Source organism: Lissotriton vulgaris, chromosome 12 (genome assembly GCF_964263255.1).
Source record: "Lissotriton vulgaris chromosome 12, aLisVul1.2, whole genome shotgun sequence".
Lineage (NCBI taxonomy): Eukaryota > Metazoa > Chordata > Amphibia > Caudata > Salamandridae > Lissotriton > Lissotriton vulgaris.
In genome coordinates this window covers 238,474,278-238,487,687 of record NC_141700.1, presented here as the reverse complement: position 1 = coordinate 238,487,687, position 13,410 = coordinate 238,474,278, and the positions used below count along the sequence as shown (strand labels likewise).

The 13,410-nt window shown below is 43.4% G+C and overlaps 1 pseudogene across 1 annotated transcript in view; it reads left to right on the top strand.

Moving 5' to 3' along the window:
- LOC147673852 (ribonuclease P protein subunit p29-like) overlaps positions 1-13,410 on the top strand; it is a 193,610-nt pseudogene that overhangs the window by 30,891 nt on the left and 149,309 nt on the right. Inside the window, exon 3 of the transcript XR_015302460.1 lies at positions 4,150-4,227. The product of XR_015302460.1 is annotated as a ribonuclease P protein subunit p29-like (transcript). The remainder of the gene's footprint in view (positions 1-4,149; positions 4,228-13,410) is intronic.

Sequence of the window (13,410 nt, the reverse complement as noted above, 5' to 3'; positions counted from 1 at the left end):
GTATACCTAAACTTCCCACCATATTGTATGACTATTCTTAAAGAGGCAGGAAAACCTACCACTAGAGCATGTTATGCAGCAAAGTGGAAAAGGTTTGTTATATATTGTAACAATAACACAATTGATCCACTAGATGCATCTATACAAAATATTATTAGTTACCTTTTGCATCTATGATTTGGATTAGCCTTTACATCCATTCAGCTACACCTTGCGACGGTAGTCGCTTAGCTTTAAAACAGACAACACTTACCTTTGTTCAAAGTCCCAGTAATTAAAGCTTTTATGGAAGGCCGTAAAAGGGCAATGCCACCCAGGGTACCACCTGCACCAGTTTGTAACCTTAACTTCATTCTCACAAGGCTCATGGGTCCTCCTTATGAGCCACGACACAATTGTTCATTGCAATTTCTTTCATGGAAGGTTGCCTTTCCTATTGCGATCACTTCATTAAGGCGTGTTAGTGAGCTACAGGCATTAACTTAAGAAGAACGCGTCTTTCAATTTCATAAAGATAAAGTAGTTCCTCAAACAAACCCAAAATACCTTCCAAAAGTAGTTTCTGCTTTTCATAATACCCACTCAGTTGAGTTACCTGTGTTCTTCCCGCAACCTGATTCAGTAGCGGAAAGGGCTCTACTCACACAAGATGTCAAATGAGCACTATTATACTATATTGAAAGGACAAAAGATTTTCACAAAACAACTGTTTTTGTGTTTGCTCCACCTCCTAAATGAAATCCTATCTCTAAATCTGGGATTTCTAGTTGGATTAAATGTATTTAAACTTGTTGTGTTAAAGATAAAAGAACTTCAACTATACCTCATAGAGCACAAACATAATCCTTTTTTTTTTTGTTGTTCGTCCTCCCCCTCTTATTCAGTAAACCTGTAAGAATCGTCATTTTATGTCAAAACAGGACGCTAGCATTTTGCGTGTTCAAAGTCTTTTCAAAACACATTTACAAACATGATATGTACATTTTGAAGTAAAACCTCATAAATGTCTCCACAGAAGATTAATCTGCTACCTTCGAAATGTCTTCCAATTGACCACCCATCATACAAACCTTACTCACCATAGCTCCCCTCACTGAATGAGCCGAAAACTTTGATACATCCACACCTGCCTCTTTCATAGAAGCTTTCACCCATCTACCGATTGTAGCATTTTATACTGCTTTAAAAGGTTTCGCAAAAGAGATTATCAGTTGATCAACTCTTGCACCTCTGTTATCCAACATCCTACTCATACTCTTTCAAACATTGTACAACACATAAATTGGGTGAGTCGTCAAATCTTGGATAAAAAATAGACCCAGACATAGTTTTAGTCCATCTGCAAACCTCAAAACCACACCATTTGGTTGAAAACCCATTTGTGACCCCTCCAAAGCCCTCACATCTGAAACTCTTTAAAAGGAAATAAGACCAAGCTACATAGCCAACTTCCAAGACCATTCTCTCACCTCTAAATATCTTTTGGCTGGCCAACCCTTTAATAGTCGTAGAACCAAATCTACGTTCCATAAGGTGTGATATCACAGATTATGCAGCCTCCTTAGCTGAATCCCTTTCCCCACTTTGCTCACTAACTGACTTCTACCAACTGATAAACCCTGCTTGGGTGAATAACCAGCTGCCACAGCTGACCCCTAACAATTCACTGTCCTATATAACATGCCTTTATCAAAGGAACCTACTAGGAAACTTGCCACTTCTACATCTTCCGCCTCCACAGGATTCAAATCCCTTTCCATGCACCAACATAACCATACCTTCTGCATTGTAGGATCTTCATTGATAATAATAAACCTTGAATAATTCTGTGCTACATGCGCAGACCCCGTAACACCTTACTCAATATATGTAGAATGTCCAGGAAAAAGATCTGTATAGTGTTCATCACTGAAATATAGTTTCCATTTATTTGTAGTGTAGACTGTCAGCGATGTATTTTCCTGGAGCCTGCAGGAAGGCAAAGCTTACAACACTTTTCATAGGAAGACTTTGTCAGAAAGCCTCGAGTGCAAAGGAAAAGACAGCCTGAAAGACTAACACTAGAAAGTAAAATTGTGATCTGTACCTTTAAGAATCCCAGAGGGACCCCATCTCACATTGCCCTGCAGTGGCAGTTTGCCTTTTAGTCAGTTCTTTTTCCCTGCTTCTTCTGACAGGATCTCAGAACACCTCTAGTGATTTGTTTTCACCTTTATTACTAAATTAAAGTACTCTTAGTGCTTTTCAAAGCTTTTTCTTTGTCATCTTATGACCTTTTCTGTCGAGGGAAATACATTTACAGGTTTCTCAAAGGAAAATTCTTTAAAAAAAATGCCACTTCTCTACACGAAGTGGCCTTCCTGTAGCAAACAAAACTTCCTCTGATGCCCACAAGCTTTGTGTGGTGTGCCTATCAACTCAGCACATCGTGAAAGGTTATGCCATTTGCAGTATAATGTCAAAAAGGACACTTTAAGAGAGAGAAGGCATCAGACCGTGGATGGATGAAGTATTTGAAAGCAAAGCGAGGAGAAAAAGGAGAAGATTGGAGAGGTCTCTCTCTCTTCATCCTTCTGAAAAAAAGGTACAAAACGGATAAAGATACTCTTAAGAGGAGATCTAAATCCCCCAAAACTCATTCTCAACACCGCCACTGTCATCAGGATCAAAGGGGTTTACAGCCGCATCAGCCCTACCCTGGCAATCAAAGCATTTGTTGTCAAAACTGAGAAGTCTGCGACTGTCGTGCTCTCCTTCGAAAGACATCTCTTGCATGTTGAGAACTCCCAAATAACAACAGCGAGTTAGATACAAGACACTTTTGATGTTTTTTTAAAAGAGAAATTGCAATTATGTAGGAATTTTAAAATCCCTTTTATTTACACCCATACCAGGCTAATAGATTGTTCTCCCATTTTTTCTTCTTTTTGACCTCATAAGAAAAGGGGGGTTGACAAGATGTTTTTTTCCTATATCAGATGTTCAAGTGACAAAAGCCTGGATATTGGTCTAATAGTTTGCAGAGCAAGTGAAGGCACATAATAAATTGTTCTGTATGCCATTTGTACACTATTTATGAGCTTTTTTCAAGGCTCTGCTTAACAAATTAGACATTTTAGCCAACATCCAAGACATTATATACACCCAGAATTAAAGGAATTTGGATCTTGGGCAAAATTGTGGGCACCAACTTTCTTATGCCTACACTTTTGAAAACATTGCAGCCAAATGGTGAATAAGACAACCTGTTTTAACAGAGAAATTATGGAAATGTACATATAAGTTGAATTTTTCCATTTTAAGATTCACCCAGTCTCGCTCTGTACATTTTTTTAAGCAAATGGATTCTTCATCGAACACCTGCCTTACTGCTTAAGATTGGTTTCTTTTTCGTTCATCATGTCTTAGTTATTCAGATCTAGTCAGAGGGACTGGTTACATATGATTTCATTACTGTATTTTGGAAGGTTATTGTATTACATTTTTTAAAGCAATGTCACAGTTGGTGAAAATTGGTATTACTGTTAGTCTAGCTACAGATTTCTGAAACTAGCCTGTTTCCAAACTATGGTGATTTAACAAATGTCCAAATCAATCAAATCTGTATTGCAGTGACCATTGCAAGATCCATTATTACTGCTGGAAATCCCTTAAAACCCCATTGTGTTTAGAGATAGGGTTAAAAAAAATGTCAAACGTTCAAGTTCTTGAACGTATATACTTCGGGTAAATTAGGAGATTTGGAAGCATTTGGAAACCTGAATGTTTTTGCTCATTATGTTTGTGGTAATTTTCAGTTTTTTTAATTTTTTTATATTTGTATATTGATGTTAATAACATTTTTTGTAGCTTATAAATCAGTTTGTTTGATTTTATTACCAAACAGATACTCATCCTTGATAAAAAGATTTAATTAAAAAAATATAGAATATAAAATGGAAATAAAGTATGTGCCTCACATATATGTTGGGTGCCTAATTATTTTACGACCATGAATCAGAAAAATTAGCCCTTAATTAACTTGTCGTGCAGAATTTTAATTGCATTTGCGAAATAGCCATGTGACAATCTGCAATGGGGAACCTTAATCCATATTGAAAGAGCAGTTTTATATTTTTGGGTGAATAGAATATTTTTTTTTTTTTACAGATATGAACTATTTCTACCTTTACATGAACTGTGGAAGCAGTACATCCGGGACCTGTGTAATGGGATCAGACGAGACACGTAAGTTATGAACATGTTGAGTCTATTTCTTTGTTCATGTTTTTGCCTAAAACTACAAGGAACGGTTCATTTTATGATTGTCACCAATTCATCCCAAATGGTCAAACCACACAGGTAATGGGGGCATCCCAACCACTGTCTTTAAAGGAATGGGAAAGAGACTTGGGGCCCGATTATGATGGCGGGCGGCACCGTAGCGGAAAATGGGACCAAAACGCCAGAGGTGTGGCCGTCCCACAAGGCCAATTAGGATGCGCCCGCCACACTGGTGGGCGCATTCTGGCCTTTAACATTGTGGACAGTGCTGCTGGGTGCAGCTCCGTCCGCAATGTTAAAAGTGCATGGTTTGCTTTGCCATGCACAATGTGACAGGCACCACTCGGGGCCTGTCACCTTGTGTATGGCAATGTAGGGGGAACCATAGGTACCTCCCAAGTGCAGCCCCTGCCCCCCAGGGAACCGTAACGGGCCCCCAAAGCAATTTCCGCCGGCCTTTTCATGTCCGCATCGCCGCCTTGGAAAGGCCTTTAAATTTGCACATCATATTCTGGATGGCGGTGCCTGCTCGGCATGCACCATATTATGCCCCAGATCCGCACGACAGGCAATCGTAACGATTGCCTGCCGGCGGAAAAGCAGCAGCGGTCTTTCCGTTCGCCGCCTTACCCCCGCCATACTAATATGGCAGGGGTAAATCAGGTACAGATGGCGGGCAGATTGGCGCCATCATAATAGGCCCCTTAGACAGGTGCCAACGAGCTGGGGAGATTGTATATAAAAGTAGGGGGTATATCAAGAAGTAGGAGAAAATACGGGCACCATGGAGCAAATACAGAGAGAATGTGGGTGATGCGGGATCAGCGCTTTATCCTCATTCAATAGGGAAAGTAAACTGGATCCCAATAAATGTTTAAATGCGGTTCTGGATGAAGTAATTTATTGACTCTGTTCCCTCTGGATCCCAGGAGGTGATACATTTTAAACCTCTTCTAAGAGACATTAATGCGACAAAGCAACCTAATGATGTACATGCATCTTTGATTTCTGAATTATATGGTTATGAGCAAAGTTAATACAAAGATTTAATAAAAAAAAACATTCAGGTAATATTTTCCCCCTATTATAAGCAATTTGTAAACAGCATGCTTCATGCATAAGAGCCACCATGTAATTCAAAACACCTCTTAAGACTGCACTGTCAGAAATAGACACATTAGGATTAATATCAATAGAGCTTACCTCTGTATGTCATCTAGGGGTTGCCAGATAGACCTTCTTTGCTCTTTGGTACTGGTGGAAATTGGGTTACTGGTTGTGGGGGGTTGAAACCCTATTCAAGCAGCAGCCACAATCTCGGTCGGTGGGAAACACAAGCAAACCCTAAATTAACCTGTGCAATAAAATATTTGAGATCAAAACAACAAAAATCCAATCTGTGGAACCAGAGATTATGAAATTTGAAAGATTTAAGTGAAAATAGTGTCCAGAAGTACAATGTGCCAACTGTGATTATCTGGTCGCACCAGACCAGGACAAAGTCACAAGCTCAGGCCAACCGCGATGGAGCTTGATACAGGGGACCATGTTAGGCATGCTGAACAAAGTACCTTAAATCCTCGTTTGCGGGGTGTTGCAAGATCCTGCGTTGCGGATGTGTGAGTAGCATTGGCTCCGAGGAGGCTGCATTGCAGAGCCTGGGTCGTCGTCAAGGTTGCTAGCGACTTGTGCCTTACAGTGCAAAGTCCTGCGCCAAAGATGCATCGTGCACTGGTGGTTCTGAAGAGGCTGCGGGGCTTTGATGCAGATTCATGCATCACCGAGGATGCCGTCGACTTGGGGCTTGCAATGTGAAGGCCTGCATTGAGAATGTGTCACGCAGTGGTGGATCCGAGGAGACCGCAGGCTGTGATGCATGGCCCAGCATCCGGAATCCATCTGGCTGCAGCTGTTCCGTTGTGGCTGTGAGGAGATGCATTGCACTACATTTGTTCTACTTACCGGACCACAGCTGGGCTCGCAGAGCACCTTCATGCCCTCCTCCAAGGGTCGGGACCTGGGTGGTACCATTTGTAGGGCACTGTTCAGAGCACAGAAAGTCGAGACACTGTGTTCAAGGTGGTTAGAACCTGTTCTGTCCAAGATGCTCTGATCAGGGGGCCAGCCATCTAGCCCTTAGAGTAACTCTGGTAGTCCTAGGTTCAGGGTGCAGGTCCAGTTCTTCTTACTCAGACAGCACAGTAGTAGTCCTTCTTCCAGAGCAGCACTGCAGTCAATCTGAGTCTTCCACAGGTCCAGATGTGTACTAAAGAGTTGGGTTTGAGGGTCCAATATTTATACATGCTACCCACTTTTAAGTAGGAAAAGCTTCTGGAGGTTTCCACCCTTAGAGGTTCTTTGAATTTTCTGCCCCCCGGCCCTGGCTCCAGCTTGTCTGTTGCCACAATAGTGTCAAACCTTTTGTGAGTATGCCCAGGTGACAGGCTGCAGGCACCAAATGGTTGGGACAAGAAAATACCAACTTTCTAAAAGTGTCATTTTCAGAATAGTGACTTAAAATCTGACTTTCCCATTAAAGAGGATTTTTAATTACAAGTCTTGAGACACCAAACTTGACATTCCTACCTGCTGCCAATTTAAAGTTATCATGTAGTAAATGGAGTAAGTTAACCCAATGCTATCCAATGGGAGAGGTAGGCTTTGCACTAGGGAAAAACGAGTTTCAAAGTTTTTCACTAGGAGGACATGTAAAAGTTGGAGGTTCATGACCAACTTTTTAAATACGTTGCACCCTGCCATGTGGACTGTTTAGGGCCCACCGTAGGGGTGGCTGATATGTATTTAAAAGGAAGTTTTAGGCCTAGTTTTATTTTGGCAGGGTGAAATGGCCATACTTCCCACCCAGGCTACAGTGGCATGCCTAAGACGTGTTTAAAATGGTTACGTAGGTGGGTGGCACAATCACCAGGTTTAAAGGCGAGAGCACACAGCCTTTAGCACTGGTTAGTGGTGGTAAAGTACACTTAGTCCTAAGGCCAACAAAAACTAGATCAAGAAAAACAGAGAAGTAAGGCAAAACGTTTGGGGGAAGATCACCCTAAAACTGACCGGTCTGATACATATCCATAGTGCAGCCACCACTGCCCCTCTGACGTCAGAGGTAGCTGGTGAAGTGCTCCACAAAGAGAAACTAAACAGAGCACCTCATGTGCCCATGACGACAAGTCCCCTAAATTGACGGCATGCAGAAGAAACTTTGTGTTTTCCACCCTTACACTAACCTTGAACCATTTCTTACCCCTAACTTCTTTCATTCTTTATTTTGTGTTTTTTAACTCCTTAATATGGAAACTTATCTTCACCCTTTTCCAACATCTTACCTCTTCCGTGGCTCATTGTGACAGATTTTATAGCTCGTAGCCCTTGCCCTGATAGTAACCTTTAACTTAAACTCAGCCCTTCCAATACTCATAGTCCTGAACTAAACCATACCCTAACCTCAAACGCACACTTCTGTTTTTAAAGACGCTAAATGCTCTATTTTCTTTTATGCAAAGAATATTGTAGCTAATTTATTTCTAATTTTATCCGCCTCTTATTTGGTAGCTGAAAAGCTAAGTAAGGGAACGGGACAGGATGTAAAACAACTCCTATGCCAGGTGGAACCTGAGAAACTCTGGGAGAAGGCATCAGCTTTCAAGATGCACTTCCCCTGTCTCTGCAGACCTGTACCAGAAGATGCATAATGTTCCTCCGTTTACAGACTGCCATGGTGTCAAACAGGAAGCCTGTAATCCTGTTAGGCTTTCACACATAGTGCTATTTTTAACTTTCACTGCCTTTGGCAGGGTGGGCCTTAGCGCGCCCAGACCTGTCAAGGTGACACTCGCAAACTGGTCCTGAAGAAAGCCCTGTAAAGTCACACATAACACGGGCAGAAACATGTTGACCTTTCTTTAAAAGGGAAACACCAGTATACTTTATTTGGTTAGTTTTCCCCACACATAGCAAGTTTTTAATATGTCAGGTTGACCAGTCAATAAATGATTTTTTGGTACAACCTTGGACATTTTTAGATTCACCACTTTTTTCACTCCCTACCCTCACGAAAACCTGCTCCGCAGTCTCCTGGCGTCGCAGCACACCGGGGAGGTATTCGATCTCTCCCGGTGGACCCGATGATGAAGCATGTCACCACTAGGGTGAGTGAGGGTTTCCTGAAAAAATCTTGCATTTTTTCTTGAAATTGGTCTTCCCATACGACCACTTACAACTGGCCTCAATCTCACGTGCTATAATCATTCTGAACGCTTCTCTGACGGACACTCTTCCTTTGTTTATAGGCTTTCACACAGTTCAGATGTAACATGCTCTGTAACCAGCTTGTATTATTGCTCCAGCGATGCCACACAATGTAGTTGTGATGCGCCTGACTTACCTTTTGGGTGTGCTACGTCTGGCAGAGAGGGATCACTGTCATTTTCATCCTCTACTTTCACCTTTCTAAACTAGTCACCACTCTTAAGCATCAAAAGCATGGGAATGTGGTCACACACAGACGAAGGAACACTTTTTGCCATTCCCATGGCACCCTATTACAGTTGCGGGGGCAGAGGAGCTGTCAGGAGGCCTATAGACTATGCACCATATAGAGTTAGCGCTCAGTTTGTGCTCCACCCACATGCACTCATAGGGAGAAATTGAGGCATGGGTATCAAAGAAGACCTCCTGGGCATCTCTCTGCAGGCCAGTGCAGTAGCGCACTGCACCTGCCTGAAGGGGAATGCTTCTACCCCTCCTCTAGCCAGAGGCTGGTATGCCTACAGTAAAAGACAGAGCCACGTTTTCAAATTGCAGCCCTAAAGACAGCATTTTTTTTTGTTTAATATGGCACAGTACCTCTGTCTCTAACAGGTGCCCCTAGTTAAGCATGCTGTGTGTCACAAACAGTGCAACCATCCGGGCCAGATGGACAAGTTACTTACCTTTGGTAATGCCTTATCTAATAGACACATGATCTAGCCGCAGATTCCTTACTTTAGAACTTCCAGGTGTCAGGTCTGATCCGGAAGATTTTTATTAGCAGCACCCCTGCACGTCAGTAAGTGGCGTCAGTTGACTCCACGTGATGTTGTAGGTTGAGAGTTTGTCGTTGTGACGTCTGCGTTGTCTATATAGGTGCCACCTTGGTACTTCAGTGACTTTCCATGCCAGAAGCACGGAGCCATGAAGTTATGGGTACAGTGGTGTGCAAAAAATAACAGGGCCCTGAAAAGTATCACACCTGACATGAAGAAGTTAACCGCAGTGTGAGGAGGATAGGTGGGTCGGTAATTAATCTGTTTAACTTAATTACTTCACAAGTAGCTCAGTTCCTTCACCAGTAATCACCACTTTCTGAAGTACAAGCACCTGTTACCACTCTGTCCTTCTCACTATAACAAACATGCTTTTCATCTTCTGTGTGGGGGTGTCTTATTTATTTATACAGCGCAACATTCATCCGTATCGATATTTACGGCACTAAGGACAGCGGCGCTAAGGAGAGCGCAACCTAAGTGAGATTGGAGTACTGAGAGAAGGTATTTAAATTATTGATCAGATCCTAGGAAACCGATGGGTTTTCAATTTCTTCCTGAATACAGGGTAGTCATCGGTATGCCGAATTTCTAGTGGTAATTAATTCCAGTGAGTTGCTGCAACTGATCCTCTCACTCACCAAAGACCCAACCACCGCCAAACCCAACCTCCACGAAGGGATGAAAGAAGTAGCCGAGTGGATGAAACACAGCCGTCTGAAACTGAACTCGGACAAAACGGAAGTCCTCATCTTAGGTACATCCCCTTCCGCCTGGGACGACTCTTGGTGGCCAACGGCCCTAGGAAAAGCTCCCATACCGACGGACCACGCGCGAAACATGGGCATCATCCTGGACTCCACTCTTTCGATGACCAGACAAATCAACGTTGTCTCCTCGTCATGCTTCAACATTCTACGCATGCTCCAAAAAAACATTTCGCTGGATCCCCACCGAAACAAGAAAAACGGTCATCCACGCACTGGTTACAAGCCGTCTGGACTACGGAAAGACCCTTTACGCCGGCACCACCGCAATACTGCTGAAAAAACTCCAACGAATCCAAAACGCCTCAGCCAGACTCATACTAGACATCCCCCGCACAGACCACATCTCCGGCCACCTGAAAGACCTTCACTGGCTCCCCGTCAACAAAAGGATAACGTTCCGCCTCCTCATCCACGCACACAAAGCCCTCTACGAACTTGGACCTGATTGCCTCAACACACGCCTTTCCTTCTACACTCCCACCCGCCAACTGCGTTCATCCAACCAAGCCCTCGCCGCTATACCACGCATCCACAAAGTAACTATGGGGGGAAGATCCTTCTCCTACTTAGCGGCCAAAACCTGGAACTCCCTTCCCATCCACCTCTGCATTACCCAAAACCACCTAGCCTTCAGAAAACAGCTTAAAACCTGGATATTCGATAGTTAAACCTCCCCCCTCCCTCAAGCGCCTTGAGACCTTCTGGGTATGTAGTGCGCTATATAAATTCTGACTTGACTTGACTAGGTGTGAAAAGGAATGACCCCCTGCTTTGGTCTTCTTGGCACATTTAGTTTCTGTCTGTGCCTGGTAGCACAACCACAGGTTCTGCTTGGGTGCATAGAATTCAACTCTATTTTGAGGAATTCTGGGGCCAAAGTGGTGTAAAACTTTGTGAGCGTGGCCTAACAGTTTAAATTTAGACCTTTGTCACACAGGAAGCCAATGGAGCATCCTCATGCACTCAGATGCCGAGCTGCACTTGCTCTTGTTCCACACTAGCTGTGCAGCCGCATTCTGGACCACCTGGAGACTAGCGAAGAGGTAATCCGCCATGCCCATATAAAGTGCATTCCTGCAGTCCAATTTGCTTATAAACAAGGCTTGGATGATGGTTTTCCATCACTCCAAAGGGATCCATAAAAGGACTCTTTTTAGCAATTTTAGTGTTGCAAAGCTTATCCCGCACAGTGCACGGACATGGTCCTGCATGGTTAGTGCATTGTCATTGAGAATGCCAAGGTTTTTTGCAACCTGTTTGGGTGTGTTACCTAGCGTTGGGGGCCACCAGGTTGTGTCCCAGATTAAGTGTGCTCCTCCAAAGAGACGGAATCTCTGACTTGTCTGCATTCAGTTTCAGACAATGGCGAAACAGCCAGGCCACCATTTCCGAGAGATAGCTGGTTAGTCTGATACTTGTATCTTCGTGTCCATCAAGAGCTATCAGCTGTTGTGTGTTATATGCATAAGAGCAGATACTGACTGCCCATTTTTCACTGATCTTGGCCAGTGAAGACACGTAGACGCTAAAGCGGGTGGGACTCTAGGAAGCTCCCTGTGGAACACCATATTCAATGGATTCTGGGTTTTAAAAAAAAGAGCCAAGTTGTATTGTTTGTGTTCTATTGCTTAAAAAGGAGCAAAGCCAAGGAAGGGCTTTAGAATGTATACCCTTTTCATAAAGGGTTTTCAACAGAAGGTCGTGTGAAACAGTGTCAAAAGCCGCCGATAAATCCAGCAGGATCAGGGTGGTGGCTTTACACTGGTCGTCAAGGATCTAATATTATCTAGTACTGCCAGGAGGGTAGTTTCAGTGCTATTGGTGGCTCTAAAGCCAGTTTGGGTTGGGTGCAGGAGCTCATTGGTCTCAAGGTATTCGTTCAGTTGTTTGTTTACTAACTCTTCCATCACTTTAGATAAGTATGGAAGCTGAGAAATTGGTCGGTAGTTTGCCCGGTTTTGAACATCTGTACCCGCTTTTTTTAGTAGGGGAACTATGGTGGCTTTTTTTCCAGATCTCTGGAAATACTGCGGCATGTAAGGACTGGTTAAATATGCGGGTTATGTAAGGGCATGTCATTGGTATGATCCGGGAAAAGATTAAATGAGGGCATGGTTCAAGTGGGGACCCTGATTTAACTTTAACCATTGCTTTAGCGACCTGCTCCTCTGTAAAGGGGTCAAAGTTACTGAGGTAGGATTGGGCGTCAGGATGAGGGGCTAAGGTTTCCCAATCTATATCATCTGACGAGTGCTGATCTCTGACAGGAGTAGATCACAGAGATTTATCAGCAAGAAATGTGCTGATTGCCTCACAGCACTCTATTGAGGGGGACAGGACTTGGGACATGCTAGATGGGTTACATAGCTCTTTAACTATTTTGTGGAGCTCCCTAGGTGAATTGCTGTTGTCTTTAACACGCTTTGCAAAGTAGGTCTTCTTGGCGTTTTCAATAGCGTTATTGTAGACTCTCATTTGTTATGTTAGGTTGGTTTTATAAGGCGCACAGCTACCCAACAAAGGTTTCCCAGCGCCGACCTGAAAGAACGGAAAGAAGCAGAGAAAGTAAAGTTTACTGATTAAACAACCAAGTCTTTAAAAGTTTACGAAAGTTTGCATGTATTGTTTCACTGCGAAGTGCTATGGGGAGAAAGTTCCACAGGGCTGGACCCAAGTAAGCAAATCAGCAACCTCCAGTCCTCGTGAGCTTGACTCTGGGAACCGAGAATTTTCCCTGGGTAGAAGAGCGTAACAAACAGGAGGGTTGATAGGAATGAACCAGATTTTGCAGATATTGAGGAGCTGTGCCGGCCTTGATCTTGAACATATATATCAAGGCTTTAAACTTGGTACGGCTTTCGACCCTAAGCCAATGCAGATCTCTCAGTGCACTAGAGGTGAAAGATGTTTTAGGAATCTGGCAAAGCAATCTTGCGGCTGAATTTTGAACCACCTGAAGCTTCTGTATAACATCCGTATTAGCCCCCAAATAAAGGATGTTCCCGTAGTCCAGTCTGGTGGTCACAAGCGCCTGGACTACGTTTTTTTGGGTAGGGCTTGGGAGCATCTAGATGATTTGTTTCAACCATTTCAAAATGGTAAGGCAAGTGGCTGCCACCTTCAACGCCTGCTGTTTCATCGATAATTTGTCATGAATGATAAATCCCAAATTGCGGACTAGATGGGTGAGCTGGGGTAGGGTACCCATTTTTGTAGGCCAGTGCTGGTGGCACCCGAGATCTTTGTTTTTGCCCAAAATCAGGACCTCCGTCTTTTCTCTGTTAAGTTTGAGTAAATTAGCTTGCATCCAAGATGTAATGTTACTCAAACCGGCCTGA